This window comes from Schistocerca piceifrons, chromosome 9 (genome assembly GCF_021461385.2).
Source record: "Schistocerca piceifrons isolate TAMUIC-IGC-003096 chromosome 9, iqSchPice1.1, whole genome shotgun sequence".
Classification (NCBI taxonomy): Eukaryota; Metazoa; Arthropoda; class Insecta; order Orthoptera; family Acrididae; genus Schistocerca; species Schistocerca piceifrons.
Genome location: NC_060146.1, coordinates 47,190,212 through 47,217,083, shown reverse-complemented (window position 1 = coordinate 47,217,083; position 26,872 = coordinate 47,190,212).

Below are 26,872 nucleotides of genomic sequence, written 5' to 3'. Positions count from 1 at the left end.
CTGTCATCCTCTGTTTCAGTACCATTTTGGCCACAGAGTGTCTGGACATTTTGTTTTGATCCACCTACCGCTTTGACATAAGACCAAAATTTCTTACAGTACATAGAACGTACTTTCGAATTCATCGAACGCCTCTCGCGTGGCCCTCCCCACATTACAATTCGCTTCGCGCAATTTTTGTTTGTGTGCAAGGCGCTGTCTATGTTTATGTTTGCTGTGAAGTTCCCTTTGCTTCCGCAGCAGTTTTCCAACTCGGGTGTTGTACCACGGTGGCTCTCAAGGGATCTGAATTTCCAAAGTATATCAGTAACACTTGCCTGCTGATCGAACCTACCGGTAACAAATCTAGTAGCTCGCCTCTGAACTGGTTCGATGTCTTCCTTCAGTCCGACTTGGTATAGATCGCAAACGCTCGACCAATACTCAAGAATAGGTGGCACTAGCGTCCTATATGCTATCTCCTTTATAGATGAGCACCACTTTCCTAAAATTCTCCCAATAAACTGAGTTCGACCATTTGCCTTCCCTGCCACAATCTTCAAATGCTCGTTCCATTTGATATCTCTTTGGAACGTTACGTCTGGCTTTTTAAAAGACGTGACTTGTTGTTGTTGTGGTCTTCAGTCCTGAGACTGGTTTGATGCAGCTCTCCATGCTACTCTATCCTGTGCAAGCCTCTTCATCTCCCAGTACCTACTGCAGCCTACATCCTTCTGAATCTGCTTAGTGTATTCATCTCGGTCTCCCTCTACGATTTTTACCCTCCACGCTGTTCTCCAATACTAAGTTGGTGATCCCTTGATGCCTCAGAACATGTCCTACCAACCGATCCCTTCTTCTGGTCAAGTTGTGCCACAAACTTCTCTTCTCCCCAATCCTATTCAATACTTCCTCATTAGTTATGTGATCGACCCATCTAATCTTCAGCATTCTTCTGTAGCACCACATTTCGAAAGCTTCTATTCTCTTCTTGTCCAAACTATTTATCGTCCATGTTTCACTTCCATACAAGGCTACACTCCATACAAATACTTTCAGAAATGACTTCCTGACACTTAAATCTATACTCGATGTTAACAAATTTCTCTTCTTCAGAAACGCTTTCCTTGCCATTGCCAGTCTATATTTTATATCCTCTCTACTTCGACCATCATCAGTTATTTTGCTCCCCAAATAGTAAAACTCCTTTACTACTTTAAGTGTCTCATTTCCTAATCTAATTCCCTCAGCATCACCCAACTTAATTCGACTACATTCCAATATCCTCATTTTGCTTTTGTTGATGTTCATCTTATATCCTCCTTTCAAGATACTGTCCATTGCATTCAACTGCTCTTCCAAGTCCTTTGCTGTCTCTGACAGAATTACAATGTCATCGGCGAACCTCAAAGTTTTTATTTCTTCTCCATGGATTTTAATACCTACTCCGAATTTTTCTTTTGTTTCCTTTACTGCTTGCTCAATATACAGACTGAATAACATCGGGGAGAGGCTACAACCCTGTCTTACTCCCTTCCCAACCACTGCTTCCCTTTCATGTCCCTCGACTCTTATAACTGCCATTTGGTTTCTGTAGAAATTGTAAATAGCCTTTCGCTCCCTGTATTTTACCCCTGCCACCTTTAGAATTTGAAGACGTGACTAGGTCAACCAAAACACTACTAATGCTTGTAACTTAAAAAAAGCATATAGTGTAACTTTCTTTAAAAATATATTGTGTTTGTTACTAGTGCAACGTCCTTTAAAAATATATTAAGAAACTTAAAGGAACAATTGGGCAATGCAACTTCCAATAGCAATAAAGAAATGCACTCACTGCAAAATAAATTCAGTCCCATAAGCACTGAATCATCCGGTCCTGTACAAAACTGATAACTTTGGTCCCTGTGCACGTAGCAAATAAATTGAATTGTCTTACCTCTAAAGTAGCAACGGAGTAAAGCGATATATTCTGGTCTCTCGCAAAAAATATGAATGTTAGTTACAGGCTAAGCAGTGTGCAATGCTGGCCATAATACTTGACATCCACGTGAAATTCATTTGGCTGATAAACGAGAACATTTAAGAAAATCCAACTTCTTTGAAAAATATGTGATCTGAACTGGGAGGCGGTACCGATTTTGGTGAATTATTAACACTGAGTTTTCTTAGAAAATTTACACTGCAAGTTTAGTTTGTCTTTTCAAGAACATTTGACAATTGATGCTACATTACTCACAATTGATTCACAAACAATGAGATTTAAACATCAAGTATTATCTAACTTCATTAATCCAACATAAATGCAAATCATTAAATTACACATGGCTCTGTCAACAAATCTTAAAAGCACTATAAAAATGAAATAATTAACTAACCTCTTTATCAAAATTGTTCACATACCTTCTCGGGTTACTCAACAGTTATAAATTATCAGCCAACTCATCCCTACTAACGCGCTGGCAAAAATCAGAAATCATAATTACTTAAATCTTTACCTTGCTTACATAAATACTTCTGCTTCCATGTTCAACGATACTGACATACCCATGTTAATCTCTCTTACTCCAACAAAGTAGTACAGTATTGAGACGGGTGTTACGATTAATCAAGGAAAACCACCAGTTGGGAAACGCGTCGAAAATTAGTTGGTTATTGTCGAGTTGCAATTTACAATTTCTTTATTGATTACTTCAACCAATAAAAGTGTTCTTTACCACTTCACCAGGAAGAGATCCAAAACATTTGATAAATCTAAATTTTTCAAGTAACGAAATTAAAAACTTTACCGTTAATAGCCAAGCCATTTTACTTAAAACAGACTTTGATAAAACATTTAATAACAAAATTAAAAGTATCCAAGTAATGAAACAAAAACACCAATTTGCATACAATTTCGCTACCGAACATGTAGGGAGCCAACTTCTTTTAAACTTTGAAACAACAAGATATTAAATTAAAAGTGCTCGCTAACAGGGAGGCAGAACTAGCATTTTCAAAGGATGCCAAGTCGATTAAAACAATGAAAGTAAAGATACAGTCATTCACCTGGTCAGCACACCGCTCTCCCGGTCGTTATGATGGTTTTCTTTGACCGGAGCTGTTACTAGTCGGTCGAGTAGCTCCTCAAGAGGCATCATGAGGCTGAGTGCACCCCGAAAAATGTCAACAGTGCATCGCGACCCGGATGGTCACCCATCCCAGTGCCGGCCACGCCCGACAGCGCTTACCGCCTGTGATTTGAAGGGAAGCGGTGTATCCACTGCGGCAAGGCCGTTACCCGGAAAAAATTAAGCTGTATGTTAAATAAGTTATCCTGTGAAGCTCTACAGGGCGTTCGGAAAATGCCGTTACAAACTTATTGGATATATAGAGGGGAGTGAGTACACGATATTTGAGACAGGTGTTACGATTAATCAAGGAAAACCCCCAGTTGGGAAAGGGTGCCAAAATTAGTTGGTTGCTGTCGAATTGCAATTTACAATTTCTTTATTGATTACTTCAACCATTAAAAGTCTTCTCTTTATCACTCGACCAGGAACAGATCCAAAAAAGCTAGCAGAGATGAGTGCCTTTTCAAAAGTTAACGGCCAAGCCATTTTACTTAAAACCGGCTTTGATAAAACATTTGATACCAAATCAAAATTTGCCAAGTAATGAAATTAAAAACTTTACTTTACCGTTAATAGCCAAGCCATTTTAGTTGAAACAGACTTTGATAAAGCATTTAATAACAAAATTAAAGCTTGCCGAGTAATGAAACAAAAACACCAATTTGCATACAGTTTCGCTATCGAACATGTAGGGAGCTACTTCGTTTAAATGTTGGCACAACGAGATATTAAATTACAAGGGCTCACTAACAGGGGGCAGAACCAGCATTTGCAAAGGATGCCGATTAGATTAAAACAATAAAAGTAAAGATACAGTCATTCACCTTTATAATAACTAACAATTCTATAGCCACGTAATTTTAAAAAACCCACCAATGAAAGGCAAAGTTAACCTTTTTAAACAGTGGCCAAAAACAGAGTAATATACAACCATTTAACATTTTACAATAACTAACAACTTTAATAACATGTCCTGCCACTAAAATGTCTTGGGACAGAAATAATTAAGCGACGGGTGTAAGGGCGGCCACAATTGTCTCCCGAAGGATACTCGGGCTAGAAGCGGACTAACAGACCCACAACGCCTCACATTCAGAAATCACATCGACCTCACGCGAGGCCAGTGGAGGAGGAGGAATCAAATCAGGAGCCATAATCCCTGCCCAAAAATACACTTCCTCCCAGGCAGTACTAATAAGAAATCAAAAGATCACTGTCTATAAATACACCGGCGACAGGGACAGGAAACCCGAACGCAGGAGGCCACAAGGCAGAAAAGACGCTGGTTGCACAAACCAAAATTCTTCAATTAACATCTAAACCTTTAACCAACTTAACTTGCAGTTTATCAGAGAAACAGCAGGTGAACTCCGATGCAGAGGTTCCTCACACCCGACCGTGTCCACGTCGCCAGCGTACCCAACTGGGCACAGTCACGCAGCCACGCGCTCTGTCACCGGAGCCCTCGTCTCCTCTGCACCCACGGCGGCGAAATACCACTCCTCAGGTTAGGCGGGTTACTAGTCCATCATTCCCGCCTCCAGACGGACAATTTAAGGACATCCGCCGCTCCCACCAAGTAGTGACTCGGAACCACAGCCGTGGCCCCTGGGTGTCCACAGCAAGAGCTTACAGCCTTGTCCCCCGGCAACTCGTCCCACACGTCTCGCACCGCCAGGATAGACCAGGCGGCTTCTCGGAACAACAGCCAACCCACCACCGCCACGCCACGCCGCGGTCTCATAGTAAGACATTCTCTAATTCCCGATTTTAAAAACCGACCGACCGACTCGTCACCGCTAGGCAACCAACCGCCACCATCCCCCCAAAGATCTTATTCGCTTACACAAGGCTAACAGGAAGCAACGACTCGAAGATCGAGAAGACCAGACACGCCGCCAGAGGGGAATCTCAACAGAATCGTACGCATCATAACGATAAATATGAAAGCATCATTTAACGATAGAATGGAAGGACTCAGAACATTCTTAACAGCGCGATATGTGTTGAGAGCCGACACACGGCTCAATATTTTGGACTGGAATCCATGTGCGGAAACGCACCGTTCCCGTTCTAGGACGGTTTCAGTCCAGTTGTTTGACTCATCCACTTCTGCTTGCGGAACTGAATTAGGCGTAACGCAGTACAATTAGTACGTAACAGTTCGAAAGGACACATAATGAAACATCTATTTATCACTTAAGAACATTTGTTTGTATTAACACTTAAACCTTACTAGTTCGTATTATTTCACAGCAAAAAATAATCCAGCATAATGTACATGCAGAACAGTACCGATCCATCACAACAGCAGCTCGATGTGGCGACCACCATCGTTGTTCAGACATTTTATACCTACGAATTATGTTCTGGTACACACTCTCCGTCCCACCTGGTTGTCTCTTTAGTTTGGAGTGCACCGGACAGAACGCGTGCCAGCAGATCTTCCTCTGTCTCTACAGGAGTCTCGTAAATTGAGACCCCACATCATCCTGTCTGCACTATTGCGTATCAGGACAAGCAGCTCTGAGACTCTCGTCTTTCCCTCAGCAGACGTGGACGCGTTACACGTGTGAACTGAAACCGCAGTAGAACGGAAACGTCCGCAGCTCGTGGTCTAGTGGCTAGCGTTACTGCCTCTTGATCGAAGGGTCTCGGGTTCGATTCCTGGCCGGGTTGTGGATTTTCTCTGCTCGGGGACTGGGTGTTTTCTGTTGTCCTGTGGTCTAGTGGCTAGCATTACTGCCTCTAGATCAAAGGGTCTCGGGTTCGATTCCTGGCCGGGTTGGGGATTTTCTCTGCTCGGGGACTGTGTGTTTCTGTTGTCCTCACCGTTTCATCATTATCACCATCATTCGTGACAGTGGCTGTACTGAACTGTGTACAAAAAATTGGGCTGTGTAAAAACTGGGACTTTGTACGGGCGCTGAACACCACGCAGTTGAGCGCCCCACAAACCAAACATCATCATCGTCAGAACGGAAACGATACATTTCTCAGACATGTTTTCCTATTCAGAATATTACGTATGCAAGACTGCACTGTCAGGCTAAGTCTGTCTGCATATGAAATGAAAGCTAAACTAATCTTTACCTAAACTGAACCTGGTAATTTTGAAATGCAATGCATGAGCCCTAAACGAAAGTTACGTGGCTTACCTGTGGCAACGGAAACTCGGTGCTGCTCGAAAGTGATGAGCACAAAAACACAGCGCAGCAGCGAACCAGCTAAATAAAAGAAAATCCTTGCGCAGTCCGATCCAAGGGCATGTAACTGTTCTAAACAGATCATTCCTCAGTCTTAGCCACTGTGTTCCGTTCATTGCAGCGCAGCAACACACATGGTCAACAACGAAAATTCATAAGGAGACGGTGGAGGATACTGCATTTATTGGATAATGTACAGAGACTTCCAGTCAAAAACTGTATTGGAGCTCCGATACGTCCCTTAACAGTTGCAACCATCTTTACAAAACTTACTTCTTGTCAAAAGTACGACTGTGATGGCATCGATGCGTATAAGACGCGAATGGCGTTCGCGGACAGACGTGCGGTCGTGCATTGTCTTCCTGAAAAATGGCATCTGGAGTGTTGTGCAGAAAGGGTACGGTGGCGGGTCGCAGGATGCCATTCATGTAGGTAACACTGGTCACAGAGCCCTGTACATGCACGAACTGTAATGGTGGCTTATGGTGTGCCGTAAGGCTTCAAGTCGGAACTGTACGTCGTGTGCAAATGCAGTCACTCTGATGCTGTTCCCCCTGTCTGCGGCGAACCAAAATGCGGCCATAATTTTCAAACAAACAGAACCCGGATTCGTCCGAAAACACGAGCTGATGCCATTCCTGGCCCCAGTGACGTTGTTCCTTACATCATTGTCGTCTAGCATGTTTCTACACATTCGTCAGAGGTAGGCAGGGAAGTGGACGATGCACACGTAACCCATGATATAATAAACGTCGATAGTGTACGATGTGTTACACTGTTCCAGTGTTGCGTCAGAGTCGAGGAGGACGAAGATTTGTCCTGAGGTGCCATTCGGATGAGGTGTCGATCTTCTCGGGAAGCGAGCTGGATGGTGAGACCTGACCCATCTCGCCGTGTTCTACGTCAACCCGTGAACCATTCTGCACACACCCGTTCCACTGCCGAAACACTTCGTCCTATACGCAGACCAATTCCCGGATGCATGCATCACATTCTCTCATTCCAATAATGCGCCCTCTTTCAGACTTACTAATTTGACGGTACGGTTCGTTTATGCATCTGGGAGGCATCCTGTTTGTCTGTTCAAGTCACACTGATCCATTATCTTCGCGTTATAGCGACAAGGAGAGCCACGGGCACATTTCACCGGTAAGTGTGTTGCGATATCAATGTTGATCTTGAACCCGTGGGCCGACATGGCTCAAATGCTAATCATTTCTGCAGAACATACTAACGTACAATTCCCGTCAATATGAACGTTCGATCTGTAGTCATTCAAGGTGTTCTGTTTTTTTTCTGAACCTGAGAGTACGTAAAAGCACACAAGAAAACAATGGCGAGAGTTTGTTCCAGCCGTTAAGGAAAATTACTAGATACATGGAGAGAGAAGTAATCTGAAGGAGATATGTAAGAAATTAACGAGGCATGAAAATAAAAGACAGCACCCAGGGCGTGGGGGCGTGTGCACGGATGCTTCGGCTTGATGGCAGCTCAGCTCGCAGAACCATTGGCGAGTGCAAGCTGTAAACTGCGTTACCGATAACGCGTACATTACATTCCGACACTACAGGGTCCGCATTACGAGTTTATGAGTTTGCAACGTGCCAGATGGTTCATGGTAAGCAAGACCTGAAGTGAAATCAACCGTTTGAGGCTACCTAAGCACCGGAGGAGAAACAGAACTCGACAGGCAAGAGACATTGAATCCAGTACTGGGATTTCAATTTAAAAGACTTAAGACCAAATAAGACATAAGGGATCAATAGCGTTCCATCGCAGCATCTAATATCATTGGGAGAAGTGACAATAAAAAGACTACACACGTTGGTGAGTAGAATGTATGCGACTGGCGATATGCCATTAAACAATAGGGGGAAAGTTCGTCCAAACAACTACCAAGATTGCAGGAGTCAATAACTAAACGTAAAGGCACCAGCGAGGGAGTTCTGACTTCGCGGTTGAAAATGGAAGCAGGACTGAAGAGAAATCAAGACAAGTTCGTAGGGTTCGTCGACCTGCAAAAAGCGTTCAACAATATGAAATAGTGCAATATGTTTGAAACTATGAGAAAAATTGAGGTAAACTAGAGAGAATGACGGGTAATATGCAATTTGAACAAGAACCTAGAGGAAACAATAGGACTAGAAGACCAAGAACGCAGTACTAGGATTAAAAAGCATATAAGACAGACATGTAATCTTTCGCCCCTATTGTTGAAGATATACTTCGAAGAAGCAGTGATTGAAATAAAAGAAGGTTAAACAGTTGCGAAAACATGCTGTTGGCACCCACCTACATAGGGAGAAATGATCATCACGATAAAAAAAAAGAGAAATCAGGGCTCGCACAGAAAAATTTAAGTACTCGTTTTTCCCGCGTGCCATTCGAGAGTGGAACGGTAGAGAGACAGCTCTTTTTAAAAAGTTTGTTTTAATTTTCATGTTTCGTCCAGAAGACATGAGCTTTTCGATACCTCGTTCGCTTTCTAGCGTCTTCTCGAAAAGTCCAGAATTTTGTGCTCAATTTGACGGAAAACACACCATTGCACCCCCTTTTGCGAAAATAGCTAGCTCTTAAAGTAATGTAGTTTCTGACACTTCATTTACACTCTACGACAGAAGAACGACGCACCACGAAAGAATTATCCTCCGAATGGGAGGGAAATCAATATACGTGACGTACGTGAACAGACAAACAAAGGAATACGATTTCAGAAAAACTGGATCCTTTATCCAAGGAAAGAGATTCACAAAGTGAGCAGACAATAACGCCTCGACCCATCTCTCGCTCATATGCAACCAGTTATCTGGCTTGGCTCTGACTGAAGGAGTTGTTGGATGCCCTCCTGAGGGGTATCGTGCCAAATTCAGTCCAACTGTCGCGTTGTACCATCAAAATCCCGAGACGACTGGAGGGCAGTGCCCGTAAGGCTCCAAACGTTTGCAGTAGGGAAGAGATCGAGTTTCCTTGCTCGCGAAGGTAGGGCTTGAAATGCACGAAGACAAGCAGTAGAAACTCTCACCGTGTGTGGGCGGGCATTATCTTGGGGAAATGTAAGCCGGAGATGGCTTTCCATGATGGAAAAGAAAGCGAACTTACGATATTGTCGACGTACCGCCGTGGTCTAAGGCTGCCGCAGATGACATCTAAACGGGTTCTGGTTTGAAAAGAAATGACACTCCAGACCATCACTCCTGCTTGTTGGGCCATATGTCCCATACGAGGTGCATTCAAGTTCTAGGGCCTTCGATTTTTTTTCTGCGGACTGGAAAGAGACAGAAACATGCACATTGTTTTAGAATGATTCCGCATTCATTGTCAATATGTTCCAGAGATGGCAGCACCGTACGGCAGATCGAATTTTACCGCCAGCGGCTAGAATGAGAACTGTTTTAAATACTTAAAATGGCGACGTTTTCCTTACTTGAACAGCGTGCAATCATTCGTTTTCTGAAGTTGCGTGGAGTGAAACCAATTGACATTCATCGACAGTTGAGGGAGACATGTGGTGATGGAGTTATGGATGTGTCGAAAGTGCGTTCGTGGGTGCGACAGTTTAATGAAGGCAGAACATCGTGTGACAACAAACCGAAACAACCTCGGGCTCGCACAAGCCGGTCTGACGACACGATCGAGAAAGTGGAGAGAATTGTTTTGGGGGATCGTCGAATGACTGTTGAACAGATCGCCTCCATAGTTGGCATTTCTGTGGGTTCTGTGCACACAATCCTGCATGACGACCTGAAAATGCGAAAAGTGTCATCCAGGTGGGCGCCACGAATGCTGACGGGCGACCACACGGCTGCCCGTGTGGCACGTTGCCAAGCAATGTTGACGTGCAACGACAGCATGAATGGGACTTTTCTTTTCGTCGGTTGTGACAATGGATGAGACGTGGATGTCATTTTTCAATCCAGAAACAAAGCGCCAGTGAGCTCAATGGAAGCACACAGATGGTGTCCATGTCCTGGGACAGCGAGGGCGTAATCCTTACCCATTGCGTTCCAAAGGGCACTACGGTAACAGGTGCATCCTACGAAAATGTTTTGAAGAACAAATTCCTTCCTGTACTGCCACAAAAACGTCCGGGAAGGGCTGCGCGTGTGCTGTTTCACCAAGACAACGCACCCGCACATCGAGCTAACGTTACGCAACAGTTTCTTCGTGATAACAACTTTGAAGTGATTCCTCATGCTCCCTACTTACCTGACCTGGCTTCTAGTGACGTTTGGCTTTTTCCAACAATGAAAGACACTCTCCGTGGCCGCACATTCACCAGCCGTGCTGCTATTGCCTCAGCGATTTTCCAGTGGTCAAAACAGACTCCTAAAGAAGCCTTCGCCGTTGCCATGGAATCATAGCGTTGTGAAAAATGTGTACGTCTGAAGGGCGATTATGTCGAGAAGTAACGCCAGTTTCATCGATTTCGGGTGAGTAGTTAATTAGAAAAAAAATCGGAAGCCTTAGAACTTGAATGCACCTCGTATATCCCACCAGTTTCTTGAGCCTCTCCAGCCATGTCTTCGCCAGACATCGAGCTCAGTTCTAAGCGGGACTCATCACTGAAAACAGTGTTGCAGTACTCGGTGAGATTCCCAGCCGAATGTGCGCGATACCACTGCAGACGGGCTTGCTGGTGGAAAAAAGGTCAATGGTAGTTGGTGCAAAAGGCGCCGTGACCTCAGCTCCCTGTCTGTGAGCCAGCTATTAATGCTCCTTGTGGTCAATGAAGCTCCAATTGCACTTGGGGCCGATTGATGAATTCAGGCCTCTGAGAGCCTCTATGTTGATTGCTCGGTCCTTGCGTTCTGTCGTTTCTCTAGGTCGATCTCTTCCTTCTCGACGCTATGTTCGGCCGTGGTTCACCCATTCCTGCCAGCATCGCCGGATAGTGGCATCGCTGCTATTCAGATGTCGAGCGATTTTCCGATATTTCCAAACGGCTCCTTTGAGCGCAACTACACGTCCTCTTTCAAACGCCGATATCTGCGTATATTGTCCAGTCGCCTGTCTGCGAGCCTTAGTTACCGTCCAACCGAGTGCACGGAATGAAATTCGGAATGACATTATGCCCTGGTAGCGACATGTCACCTGTTTACTGTACCTGCCAGCTGCGCCCTGAAAGTGTGCTGCAGTATCACACATTCATCCGTCGGCCGCCAAAGTTTACAATTTTACATCTTACATCGATACCTGTTTACCGATTTGTGATCAGTTTGCAATAATTTCTTTGTAGTGTGTAGTGCGTGTTTTTTTTCTGTCGTGGACCATATGTATCTAGCTCGCGAAAATTTCAGCTCCCTCTCCAATCACTAATTAAGTTTTTCTTAATTGCCCTGAGCACTATCAAGCAATTGGATACGTTTCTGAAAAACTAAACCTCCCTCTAATCAATTTGATACCCCATTTATCCATTTACCACTCTTCCTTTCGGTATGAAAATTCGGACAAGAACGCATTGCGTAACTTATAGAAAGTCTTTCGCATCTCAAACATTTGATCAAAAAAGAGGCCGCTACGTGATTAGCTGGTCTTCACCTGGCTGTCGCCTTGGAGAGCGGCGCGTCTGGTTTCCCGTCTCACGCCTAGTCTGAAACGCCGACGACCAGATTGCGCCACGGCCTGCTCCGACAGGACAGGTGTCTTTTTTTGTGTAGAACACGCGTGTAGCGATTCGCCTCACGACCCGCGCCTCGGCCTGGATCGTTTCAAGTTCCTCCACCATCTTCGCCGGCATGCGCCGTTCCATAGCGCACACTCTGGCGGCGCTAGCCATACCGTTCTCGTTGACCCGGTTGCCCATTACGGATCTGACCACGTACTGCCACACGGTGGCATTCCTTGACTGCTCTACGTGGTATTTCTGCAGAATGCTTAACTTACAACTGCACTACACGTGGTCACAAAAAGTTTGTGACACCTCTCAAGAACGCACAATTACAACATAGACTGGAGAGCAAAGAAATGAACGAAGACATATGCTGCTGATTTATTTTTTACTAGGAAACATGGCAGTGCTACGCATTTGCTAATTGTGTGTGCGAACTGGATGTATGTCCTAATCTCTTTCTCTCTGTCCATCTCCCCATCTCCTCGTCCCTCCCTTTCTCTCTCTCTCTCTCTCTCTCTGTCTCTCTCTCTCTCTCTGTCTCTGTCTCTCTCTCTCTCTCTCTCTCTCTCTGTCTCCCCCCTCCCCCCAACTCCTTCTTCTCGTACCTCTATATGTCCATTTCCTGCCATCTTCTCCTATTTTTCCTCCTGTCTTTTCCCATCTCCTCCCTCCCTCGTGTCTCTGTTTATCACTTCCCCTTTTCTCTATCCATTTCTTTCTCCTGCATCCTTCTCTCTCTTTCTCTTTTTATCTCTCTCTCTCTCTCTCTCTCTCTCTTTCTCTCGCCTTCTTCCCACTCTCTCCATCGATCTTATCTCTCTCTCTGTCAATTTCCTCCACCTTCTCTGTCCATCTCCTCTTTAGCTGTCTCCTCCCTCCCTCATTTGTCTGTCCATCACTTCCTACCCCTCTCTCTGTCCATTTCCTCCTCCTCCAACCTTCTCTCTCTCTCTCTCATTCTCTTTTTCTTGCTCTCCCCTTCTTCCCACTTTCTCTGTCGATCTTCTCTTTTTCCACGTCAATTTCCTCCAACTTCTCTGTTCATCTCCTACTCCTCCTCTCTTTAGCTGTCTCGCCCCTCCCTCATCTCTCTGTCAGTCACTTCCCACCTCTGTAGCCCCCTGTCCATCTCTTCCTCCTCAATCGTTCTCCCCCCCTCTCTCTTCCCTTCTTCTGACCCACTCTGCTCTGTCGATCTCCTTCTTCCCTCTCTCTTCCTCTCTATGTCCATTTCCTCTGCCTTCTCTGTTCATCTCCTCCTCTCTTTAGCTGTCTCTTCCCTCCCTCATCTCTTTGTACTTCACTTCCAACCCTCTCTCTTCCATCTCTTCCTCCTCCATCTCTCTCTCTCTCTCTCTCTCTCTGTCCTGTTGTTCCGACTCACGCTGCTCTGTCGATCCTCTTCTTCCTACTCCCTGTGTCCATTTCCTTCCAACTATTTTGAGCCTTGTTTATTTCTCTTGCAAATTCAGAGTCGGTAATATTTTAATAATCATATGCTGATAAGATGTAAATACAATCTACCTGTTATTTTCGAAAACTGTCAGCCAGAAGAAAACAAAACAGCACATAAAAATATATGATGTGGAAGAATATGTATGGAAGAAACAATTTTTCTAATGATTTAAATGCACTACTATCGTCGTTATACACTCCTGGAAATGGAAAAAAGAACACATTGACACCGGTGTGTCAGACCCACCATACTTGCTCCGGACACTGCGAGAGGGCTGTACAAGCAATGATCACACGCACGGCACAGCGGACACACCAGGAACCGTGGTGTTGGCCGTCGAATGGCGCTAGCTGCGCAGCATTTGTGCACCGCCGCCGTCAGTGTCAGCCAGTTTGCCGTAGCATACGGAGCTCCATCGCAGTCTTTAACACTGGTAGCATGCCGCGACAGCGTGGACGTGAACCGTATGTGCAGTTGACGGACTTTGAGCGAGGGCGTATAGTGGGCATGCGGGAGGCCAGGTGGACGTACCGCCGAATTGCTCAACACGTGGGGCGTGAGGTCTCCACAGTACATCGATGTTGTCGCCAGTGGTCGGCGGAAGGTGCACGTGCCCGTCGACCTGGGACCGGACCGCAGCGACGCACGGATGCACGCCAAGACCGTAGGATCCTACGCAGTGCCGTAGGGGACCGCACCGCCACTTCCCAGCAAATTAGGGACACTGTTGCTCCTGGGGTATCGGCGAGGACCATTCGCAACCGTCTCCATGAAGCTGGGCTACGGTCCCGCACACCGTTAGGCCGTCTTCCGCTCACGCCCCAACATCGTGCAGCCCGCCTCCAGTGGTGTCGCGACAGGCGTGAATGGAGGGACAAATGGAGACGTGTCGTCTTCAGCGATGAGAGTCGCTTCTGCCTTGGTGCCAATGATGGTCGTATGCATGTTTGGCGCCGTGCAGGTGAGCGCCACAATCAGGACTGCATACGACCGAGGCACACAGGGCCAACACCCGGCATCATGGTGTGGGGAGCGATCTCCTACACTGGCCGTACACTACTGGTGATCGTCGAGGGGACACTGAATAGTGCACGGTACATCCAAACCGTCATCGAACCCATCGTTCTACCATTCCTAGACCGGCAAGGGAACTTGCTGTTCCAACAGGACAATGCACGTCCGCATGTATCCCGTGCCACCCAACGTGCTCTAGAAGGTGTAAGTCAACTACTCTGGCCAGCAAGATCTTCGGATCTGTCCCCCATTGAGCATGTTTGGGACTGGATGAAGCGTCGTCTCACGCGGTCTGCACGTCCAGCACGAACGCTGGTCCAACTGAGGCGCCAGGTGGAAATGGCATGGCAAGCCGTTCCACAGGACTACATCCAGCATCTCTACGATCGTCTCCATGGGAGACTAGCAGCCTGCATTGCTGCGAAAGGTGGATATACACTGTACTAGTGCCGACATTGTGCATGCTCTGTTGCCTGTGTCTATGTGCCTGTGGTTCTGTCAGTGTGATCATGTGATGTATCTGACCCCAGGAATGTGTCAATAAAGTTTCCCCTTCCTGGGACAATGAATTCACGGTGTTCTTATTTCAATTTCCAGGAGTGTAACTAATTCTGAGAGAGAAAACAAAACCACACATACTCACAACTGAGAAGAGCACAACATCGACCTTCCTGCAGTCGTTCTTAAAATAAACTTGGAGATTGTTGTTTAAAAAATAAGCAGTTCGTGTCCATATAGATAGTTATTACTGTGTCCTGTAATAGTTCGATGTAAATCGGTCAAGTGCTGTTCAAAATTGTTGGCAACACCTTTCCACTTTCTGTATTACATATGTATTTGTGTATTATAAGACTTCGCTCCAGTAGATGAATAAAAACATCCGCATACTCGAATGTCACGTTGTGTCAAAATTTCAAATCTATTGAGGAAGAACTTTCGGAGATGCAAGGTTTTGAACAAACTTTTTTATTTTTGCAGATGGACAGTACTCGCATAACAGAGCACACATTGGGGGTATATGTATTTTTATACTACCTAACAGGAACCACATTCAAACAACAACGGTGAAATACTGACTTTCAAAACTGAACTCAAAGCTACGTCAGTTCACCTCTGTGGACAACTCATACGGGCGAGAACATAACTAAAAGAAAATCGCTAGGTGACAATGTTATCCGCGCGATTATTCAGCGATTAAGAGACAAAGGTACAAGTCTGAGATTACAGTTTGGGGTGAAAAAATCTCAATGATAAGTTCCACAGATGACATTGATATCTTCAATGAAAGCGAAAAACAACTTGATGACCTTTCTCTGAGGTTTCGAGATTGCAGACAGGTTTTGCTGACTTCTTGCCATGGTATCTCGACTGGCTAACGTTGAGCCATCTTCAGGTGAGTGTCCGCCACCGGAGACTGCTAGTTTCCCCCCCCCCCCCTATATTTCGATTTCTTTTCCCTGCCCCATATGGGCAAGGGAGGGGGATGGGGGACGGGGGGGGGGGGGCTGGCAGTGGCACGATCCGCCACTCTTGAGCCGAATGATGCATATGACTGGCTAGCTCACCGTGTTGGCTTTATAGCAAAAATTAGCACGGAGACACATGCACATGGGCGGCCATCACAGGAGCGTCCCCTATCGAAGTCCGCGTGCTATGCAAATAGTGTTCCACCTGCGGCTCAGAAGCGCATGTGTAAAACTGAAACTACATGTCCGCCTACTGTCATGTCGTTAGAAAGAAACGTCAAATGTCGTCAGATATGTCATTATGAATAAAATGTTTTCTCTCAGACGAAATGAAAGAAATCACTGGGTCCCAAGCCTTGTTCAGTTGAAAGCCACTGACACGATTTGTAAGATCTTGTGCTGGGCATATTTCCACAGATTTTTCAATTACAGAATCCCAAAATATTGTCTCTAGGACCAAGATTTTTGTGTCTGCATAATCCTTAAAGTGTCCTGTGGTGATAAAGTGCTCATGTTGAAAGCACCTTCTTGTGTGTACAATACTTATCGTCTGTCCTATGTGAGCTTTGACACAGTGGTAAGGAATTTTGTAAACTCCCGCCTTCCGCAGTCCCAGATAGTCATTTACCGAACTGGTAAGATTACTTTATTTGTAATGCCTCGTCGCCAGGTTCGTAAAGGCCTCGTCGCTACTGCTGTGGAGGTCGAGTTTGTGAAACGGCTTCTGGTGCAGCACACCGCTAATAAATCTCTCCCTGCCACTATTACACAGCTATGCCTCGGGGTCGGCTAATAGGATAGCAGAATGAAGGTTCTACAATAAATTAGTAACAGTCACACAAATGAGTTAAAAGGCTTATTTATCTTTGTGACTAGTTCAAATAAGAAGTCTGCATCACTGCCTGTAATATAACACAAAAAAGACCCTCAATGGCTAAGTGCATATAATCGTAGCTAAACCTCACAGTACATAGCAAGTGAAATTTACAAGTACTGTCTGTTCACTTCTAACAGCTCACTAAACGACGTTCCCTGTCTGAGTCAGCCCTGGACGATGACAACCAAGTGAGCGAGAGCTGCTCCTCTGTCTTTCGAGTAGCTGTTGTCCGCTTTCGTCCGGTCATTAGCGGACTGTAAACGGCCGGCAATTGGCCGAAGTGAAGTCGATATCTTCATCATCAGCGCCTCCCGTGGCGCTGCTGGAACTGGCGCAAGTGGCGAGTCTCTATGGCACTGGCGCCAGCTCGCAGCTTTGCGCCTGTGGTGCTTATGCCCTGAGTGTGTCTTGTTCGGACGGCAAAGCGATTTTACTTGTTTTTTCCTTAAGATCCTGTCTACTTTAAACGAAAGGTTGCCGAAATGTAGAAGGAATGCCTTGGACTTTAAACCTCCTTATCTTCTTGATGTTGTGGGTGGTCACGTTTCTTCCTCCTTCATTACTTGTGGAATGGAATGAAAGTAGAATTGAGTGAAGAATTGATTGAGTATAAACCGAAGAAAGTTGAAAGTAACGACGAGTAGCAGGAGTGAAACAAGTCGTAATCAAATCGATGGCCACGAAGTAGAGGAATTTAAGGAGATGTGCTGCCTTGAAAGAAAACTAATACTTGACGAACGAAGCAATAATGACGTAAAAAGCAGTCTGGTATAGGCAAAGAGGTTAGTCCTAGTCAAAAGAATCGAACATACGCTGCAATTTGAGAAACAAATTTCTGAGATTTTAATTTTGGAGCAAAGCGTTGTACGATAGTGAATTATGGACTGTAGGAAAACCAAAACTAAAAAAATCGAAATACTTGAGATTTAGTGCGGTAGAATGATATTAAAAATTAGGTGGATACTAAAAATTAGAAGGACTGATAAGTGAGTGGGTTCTCCGCAGAATCGACGAAGAAGCAAGTCGTTGATGTGCTGGCCACAAAATTCGCCTGATGTGAACCCGGTGGAACACATCTGGCACGCTATCGAATTCTTGATCCTCCGTAACTTAGAGGAGTTGCGTGATTTCCAACGGCGGACCGGGTCGCACGTGGTCATGCTGTTTTGGTCCTGATTGTGACAGGGGTGTCACATCTTACGAAGCTCACAATGTATCTCTCAGAAAGGCGACAAATTCAGTTCAGATTACGCAGTTCATTCATAAATCACTGAGTTTACGTCGGATCACAGAGGGTTTAATGCTGATGTGCGTTACACAAGTATTTTTATCTTCATCATGTTTAGCACCATAGCTGGGAAGTTTTAATGATTATCGATATTAATCTCAGCTATATTACAGTACGGTCCAATATAATATCCCCACCTATAAATTTTACTTAATGTACTTTCAATCAACAACGAAGACGCTATATTTCATCTGTTTACTGATTTTTTTAAATGTAAAGTGCAGTTAATTTGTATAGAACATATTACAACAAAATTAGTATTTTATGTGTACACCTCGTCCCTCTTTAAGCTCTTGAACTCGATTTGTCATTGACTCGACATGTTTTTTCACATATACCAGGTCCAATTTCATGGCACCAGATGTGAACAGTTTCCTCGATTAACTCTGTTCTACTGCTACAAAAAATGCGCAGTGGGATTCATATTCGGAGAATCTGGGGACCGTCATAACTCCTTAATACCCAGAACTCTGCAGAACTCCTGGACAACACTGGCATGGTGACTGCTAGCATTGTCATCTTGGAAAATGAATGAGCCAAGGTTTTCTCCATTGAAATGTTTCCTTGCGGTATTTAATAAATTTTTAAGCATATCACAGATACTAAACCTGTAGCTGAACCTATGCAACCTTAGCTCTTGTCACTCATTTGGAACACATTAGTGCCGACAGTATTACACTTTCGCTGAACTTCTTCGTTTGCACGACACAGTCTTTTTTCAGTCCCTCTCCCGTCTCCATCCACACTTTTAAACCATTGTCATTGCTATACACATTACATTTTTTCTCAACCGAAATAATCACTCGCTTTAAGCCCTCGGATGTACAGTGGTGATACGGATTGAGGAACGTATTTCATTCTTCAACATGCTTTTCTCTTGGGCGGGCATTCTTTGCAGATTTCTTCTTCGTAAGGTTGGGAATCGAAAGCCGTCTTAAATGTGGTGTCGTCCGAAGAGCGAGGTGCCAAGGCAAAGTCGGTAAACATAGTCGCTATCAGAAACTACAAGGAATGAGAGACGGTGCCGTAGATGCTCCCAAAAGATTTCCACACGCCACCGTCGTGACCTGCCGGCCGTACAGTCCAACATCTCTCTCCGGCCATGGTTCGCCTCGGTGCAGCTTGACGGACCTCGTGTGACTTTTAACATTTGCATCAGGCGAGGACACGTGTGTTACTCCGCAAATCTATATCGATCTGGAAATCGTGGTAAGGACGCAACGGCAGCAGTGGATCTTAACCACATCATACTGGCAAGTTCCAAGTACACGACTGGACAGTAAGACTTGTATAAGAAATTGGTTGCTAGATGTTACCCCTCCCTACCAGTGTTCCTGTTTTACCCCACTGTTGTGATAAATATAATTTTGTCAGACTATTTGAAAGCTACCGGCATCCAAGTTTAATTTATCACTTTCCAAGGTCTTTATTTTCACATGGCATCAGCCCGGTTCGTAATCAGGTGTGCAAATTTGTGTTTTAAATTTTCATTATTACTGTGCATTTTATGTCACTGATCTACTGGCACTATTGTACATACCGTTGGTTGTATTGTTTTTTGTAATTTTGGGTTTTTCATGTACTTCGTGTACGGCTGTCTGTATGTTACATTTCTCATATTGTTATACGATATTATTTGCAATTTTGTTCTTCAGCTGTTGTTGTACGTGTTGTATGTTGTATGGTGTTTGGCCTTTCTGGTTCTGTATTTTACTTTAAGAGCATATGTATGCTTGTCATAATGTCGCTGTATAGTGCTGTTTGTAATTCTGCCACTGGCTGTCTGGTGTTTGTCTAATTGCACTTTTATTTTTCTAACTTCGTAATTTTGTTTCTTGCGATTATGTTTGTTTGGCATTTTGTAAGCGTTGTTGGCTGTATGGCCCTTGTAACCTAAAGCCAAGGTAAAGAAATAGACGACAGCATCACCTTTCCACCGAACCAACAGTGCGATAATTGTGTTGGAGAGAACCCTGGGTAGAAGTTTATAGCCAATTGTGCTCTGCGGGAAGAGATTCTGTATCAGGTGATACGTTAATGTTGAGTGAAAGTAATAAGTACTCGTGGCATTCCAGTGCACACGAATTGTTACAAAACTAAGCATATCGTCTTGTTCAAGTTGTAATGAATCGCTCTGTTACTTTACACGTTGTAGTATCATCTCGGTCCCACCAGCAGTAAAGTTAAGAACCCATAACTGTACCTAGGCGTCTTATTTCGTCCGGTACAACATTAAAACTGTTTGGTGGGAGGTTGAGATGGAAAACAGTTGCTCGATATTAAGAACAATGGGCACTGAACTCAGTTTTATCTCTTCCTTTGCTGTTATTATTCATTGCCGTGCACGATCTGGGACTGCAGATTTTCTTCCGACCATGTTTGTGCCTCAAACCTAACTCTCCCATTTCAGCTTGCTTCTTCAGTACGTTTCCCACAGTTTTGTGGTCATATCTGTGTCCCAAAATTATCTGTTGCTTCCTTGGAGATGTGCGTTTTCTGTTCCCAATAACCTAAAAACCACATACACTCCTGGAAATGGAAAAAAGAACACATTGACACCGGTGTGTCAGACCCACCATACTTGCTCCGGACACTGCGAGAGGGCTGTACAAGCAATGATCACACGCGCGGCACAGCGGACACACCAGGAACCGCGGTGTTGGCCGTCGAATGGCGCTAGCTGCGCAGCATTTGTGCACCGCCGCCGTCAGTGTCAGCCAGTTTGCCGTGGCATACGGAGCTCCATCGGAGTCTTTAACACTGGTAGCATGCCGCGACAGCGTGGACGTGAACCTTATGTGCAGTTGACGGACTTTGAGCGAGGGCGTATAGTGGGCATGCGAGAGGCCGGGTGGACGTACCGCCGAATTGCTCAACACGTGGGGCGTGAGGTCTCCACAGTACATCGATGTTGTCGCCAGTGGTCGGCGGAAGGTGCACGTGCCCGTCGACCAGGGACCGGACCGCAGCGACGCACGGATGCACGCCAAGACCGTATTATCCTACGCAGTGCCGTAGGGGACCGCACCGCCACTTCCCAGCAAATTAGGGACACTGTTGCTCCTGGGGTATCGGCGAGGACCATTCGCAACCGTCTCCATGAAGCTGGGCTACGGTCCCGCACACCGTTAGGCCGTCTTCCGCTCACGCCCCAACATCGTGCAGCCCGCCTCCAGTGGTGTCGCGACAGGCGTGAATGGAGGGACGAATGGAGACGTGTCGTCTTCAGCGATGAGAGTCGCTTCTGCCTTGGTGCCAATGATGGTCGTATGCGTGTTTGGCGCCGTGCAGGTGAGCGCCACAATCAGGACTGCATAAGAACGAGGCACACAGGGCCAACACCCGGCATCATGGTGTGGGGAGCGATCTCCTACACTGGCCGTACACCACTGGTGATCGTCGAGGGGACACTGAATAGTGCACGGTACATCCAAACCGTCATCGAACCCATCGTTCTACCATTCCTAGACCGGCAAGGGAACTTGCTGTTCCAACAGGACAATGCACGTCCGCATGTATCCCGTGCCACCCAACGTGCTCTAGAAGGTGTAAGTCAACTACCTTGGCCAGCAAGATCTCCGGATCTGTCCCCCATTGAGCATGTTTGGGACTGGATGAAGCGTCGTCTCACGCGGTCTGCACGTCCAGCACGAACGCTGGTCCAACTGAGGCGCCAGGTGGAAATGGCATGGCAAGCCGTTCCACAGGACTACATCCAGCATCTCTACGATCGTCTCCATGGGAGAATAGCAGCCTGCATTGCTGCGAAAGGTGGATATACACCGTACTAGTGCCGACATTGTGCATGCTCTGTTGCCTGTGTCTATGTGCCTGTGGTTCTGTCAGTGTGATCATGTGATGTATCTGACCCCAGGAATGTGTCAATAAAGTTTCCCCTTCCTGGGACAATGAATTCACGGTGTTCTTATTTCAATTTCCAGGAGTGTATATCGGTGGTTAGCTATGGAAACACCAAGTTATTATCGGTGGTTAGCTATGGAAACACCAAGTTATTCTTATTATGCCATTATAGCACAATAGATAAATATAAAAACTGTCTATATACTTACGAAATTATTTTTTTAGACAATGCATCATAAAATGATTTGCACACATACTAAATTATATTCTCGGACAGTTCCTCATAAAATGATCAGAATTCTCCGTAGCAAAAAAAGGCTGACACAGAAGTGGAAGGAAGAGGAAGTAGAGACATCTAGTGGAGCGTAATGAAATATCCACGTATGTAACTTCAATCTAGTGTCAATTATTGTAACTAACTGATATACGTAGGTTGGAACTTAAATAGTGGCAACACTGCTGTGGAGACACTATGCAGTGGAATCTAGTTAAATAGTGGCAACACTGCTGTGGAGACACTATGCAATGGAATCTACTATTATCGCTGATAGCACACGTTGTTGACATACCTACCTTACCTCCGAGCAAATGGACTCGCCCGTCCCACGTCATCAGCGTGCGCACAATCGAGGGAAACACAGTCACTTGGGAGGGGCAGTCTAATGTAACGGTGTCGCTATGTTTTCGACGGTGATGGTGTTATCCTAACGCATTACGTTCCTCCACGGTAGACCGTAAATGCACAGTATTACTGTTCGTTTTTGGAGCATCACCTGCGACCAGCTTTGCGAAAGAAACGGCGACACTTTCTGCCCAACACACCCATCATTTTGCACGAGAAAACGTGGGCGCATACAGCGCAAGCTGTAGCTGCTCTGTTCGGTCAATGGGACTGGGAAGTACTGTACCATCCACCGTACTCCCCGGGCTTAAGTCCTTGTGACTTCGATTTCATTCCGAAGATAAAGGAACCACTTCGTGACACTCACTTCAGAACTGTTCCAGAGATTCGACAGGCAGTATACCGCTCCATTCGCACCATCAACAGAACAGGCTCTGCTAACGGTATACTACGCCTTCCACATCGCTGGCAACGGGTTCTACACAACGCTGGTGACTACTTTGAAGGACAGTAACAAGTGCAAACATGTAACCTTTTTGTATCGCATGTGAGTAAATAGTTGCCACTATTTATGTTCCAACCCTCGTATATGTGATTTCAATCTTCGTAATATCAAACAACAAATTGCCTTTTTATGGCTATGTATCTTACAGCATTTGTTCAGTAATTACTTAAACATTAGCTGAAGTGAACAGAGACCACTTCAAAAGCTCATAAATACACTCCTGGAAATGGAAAAAAGAACACATTGACACCGGTGTGTCAGACCCACCATACTTGCTCCGGACACTGCGAGAGGGCTGTACAAGCAATGATCACACGCACGGCACAGCGCAAACACCAGGAACCGCGGTGTTGGCCGTCGAATGGCGCTAGCTGCGCAGCATTTGTGCACCGCCGCCGTCAGTGTCAGCCAGTTTGCCGTGGCATACGGAGCTCCATCGCAGTCTTTAACACTGGTAGCATGCCGCGACAGCGTGGACGTGAACCGTATGTGCAGTTGACGGACTTTGAGCGAGGGCGTATAGTGGGCATGCGGGAGGCCAGGTGGACGTACCGCCGAATTGCTCAACACGTGGGGCGTGAGGTCTCCACAGTACATCGATGTTGTCGCCAGTGGTCGGCGGAAGGTGCACGTGCCCGTCGACCTGGGACGGGACCGCAGCGACGCACGGATGCACGCCAAGACCGTAGGATCCTACGCAGTGCCGTAGGGGACACTGTTGCTCCTGGGGTATCGGCGAGGACCATTCGCAACCGTCTCCATGAAGCTGGGCTACGGTCCCGCACACCGTTAGGCCGTCTTCCGCTCACGCCCCAACATCGTGCAGCCCGCCTCCAGTGGTGTCGCGACAGGCGTGAATGGAGGGACGAATGGAGACGTGTCGTCTTCAGCGATGAGAGTCGCTTCTGCCTTGGTGCCAATGATGGTCGTATGCGTGTTTGGCGCCGTGCAGGTGAACGCCACAATCAGGACTGCATACGACCGAGGCACACAGGGCCAACACCCGGCATCATGGTGTGGGGAGCGATCTCCTACACTGGCCGTACACCACTGGTGATCGTCGAGGGGACACTGAATAGTGCACGGTACATCCAAACCGTCATCGAACCCATCGTTCTACGATTCCTAGACCGCCAAGGGAACTTGCTGTTCGAACAGGACAATGCACGTCTGCATGTATCCCGTGCCACCCAACGTGCTCTAGAAGGTGTAAGTCAACTACCCTGGCCAGCAAGATCTCCGGATCTGTCCCCCATTGAGCATGTTTGGGACTGGATGAAGCGTCGTCTCACGCGGTCTGCACGTCCAGCACGAACGCTGGTCCAACTGAGGCGCCAGGTGGAAATGGCATGGCAAGCCGTTCCACAGGACTACATCCAGCATCTCTACGATCGTCTCCATGGGAGAATAGCAGCCTGCATTGCTGCGAATGGTGGATATACACTGTACTAGTGCCGACATTGTGCATGCTCTGTTGCCTGTGTCTATGTGCCCGTGGTTCTGTCAGTGTGATCATGTGATGTATCTGACCCCAGGAATGTGTCAATAAAGTTTCCCCTTCCTGGGACAATGAATTCTCGGTGTTCTTATTTCAATTTCCAGGAGTGTATTGTAATCTGAATTAATGAATGTAATTTAACCTAAAATAGTTTCAAAACGCTTAATGCGGACGTTATTTCGGACCGTACTATATTACTCATTTATTGTGCTACCACTGAGAGTGTACTGGAAACAGCAACGGTGTCGTGTGTAAGTGGTCTTGGTGTCGGGTTGCAATGTGAACGTGCTATGATCACTTTGTCCTCGTGGATTTTTTTCCTAACATTATGAACTATGCGTCCGGTCATTGCAATGTTTGTTTTCTTTCTGTAGCCTTGGCAGTTCTCATACTTTACATTGGTTATAGAATATGAGTCATGTGGTAAGAATATGTTTCTGTCGCAAGTAAAAGTGATGAATAGCGAGATACCACATAGACGTCTCACAGTAATGAATACAACAAATAAACGGCTGTGAACTATGTTACAATAAAGAAATTCAGGAGTCAAGATGTCCAAAACTGAACGCAACTTCAAAAATGTTAAAAAACACATGTTTTCACAGAGCACAGAGAAACTGTGTGATTTTGAAACTGTTGTATTCACTGGTTGAAACTTATGTCACAAACTGTTATGTTTTCATCATTTCCTTGGGAGTGATCACATTCATATTCATACGAACACCTAAATAATCGGGCTAGCAGGCATATCTCAGTCACTAACTAGGCATACAAATTAGGGGCATCGATAACAAATGACACACGTCCTGTCTCTAATCGCGTGTGTGACTCACCAGCCGGCCGGTGTGGCCATGCGGTTCTAGGCGCTTCAGTCTGGAACCGCGTGACCGCTACGATCGCAGGTTCGAATCCTGCCTCGGGCATGGATGTGTGTGATGTCCTTAGGTTAGTTAGGTTTAAGTAGTTCTAAGTTCTAGGGGACTGATGAACACAGATGTTAAGTCCCATAGTGCTCAGAGCCATTTGAACCATTTCTGTGACTCACCAGATGTGTTTTCCGGTAGAGGATTTTTTAAAATTTTTATCATTTATTTATTTATTTTTACTGCTCGGACGACACGATCCACGCCCACCAAACATTTGCAATGTGTACATTCGAAACGGAATTCCAACATTTCGTCCGTTGAAATTTACTGCTGTTCCCTTAACTCTGTCTTTTATTACAGAGGTCAGACAGCTCTCTGACCGACCGCACTGAGTTCTTGTGATTTCAGTTGGAACCGAACTCATGTCCTCCAATGTGACAAGCAGGCACTTTTCCACACAGCGACATTGCTTATCGAGGATTCGGCTGACTTGTCGCCTTGTCATCAAACGTTTGCGATTCACATTCGAAAGCCACTTCATTTCGGCTGCTACCAGTGTAGTTGTGCAGAATCAACTCTCATTATAGATCCCTACCTTATATGACGGACGTTGCACCACGACACAGGCACAAATTAGAACTAAGCGAACAGCCAAAAATAAAAATATAAAAAAATGGGCACGAGGGATGTTTAACACCGTTCGCCCGCTTGGCAGTCTAATACCGTACCAACTTGCTGTTATGCTTGTAGTTGCTGTATCTTGCACGTCTTGTTCTTGGACCGTTCACGGTTTCTATTTTGCTTTTTTTTTTCAGAGTCCAGTACACCTCTTTCTGTTTTATTGTTTGATCTGCATTCAGTTTTTGACGGGCTGTTCTCTGGGCGCTATTCGTACTAAATCTGAGGGAGTTGCGATGGGGAGTTTCTCTTCCCAGAACATCTTCAGACCGCTTGATAGGTTCCCGAAAATTACAGCGGATAATATTGTAAAAACCGCACAATATTTCAGCGAGATAACTGCCCGCCATCTTCAGGTGCTACTGTCGCGTCGCTGAGAAGCTCGCCAATTTATATGCTGACTTTCTAGAACAGCGCAGGCCGAGGTTGTCTTTAACAGAACCCAGCATTGATAGCACTCGTGCTGGAGGCCGGAAAACACATTTAATCCGGTATTTCTTGAAACTTCTGCCCATCTTAAAAGACACGCCACAGACATACGATAGGAAAACCAACCCCGTGATGTTCTCTGCTTCTTCAGGTTGTTCTTGAGGTTTGGAGCGTGCTGGTCGAAATGCATTCCGGATATGTTTCTCGGAGTACCCGTTCTGGGCAAACACAGAGCGGAGATGGCTAAGCTGTGCCGATAAGCTGGGGAGACCAGGAGTATATAGAATCCCGTGCCACTGTTGGAAGTCTTATATTGGCCAGACGTGTCGTACGGTTAAAGACAGATGCGACGAACATAAACGTCACACGAGGTTGGGTCAGCCAGAGAAATCTGAGGTTGCTG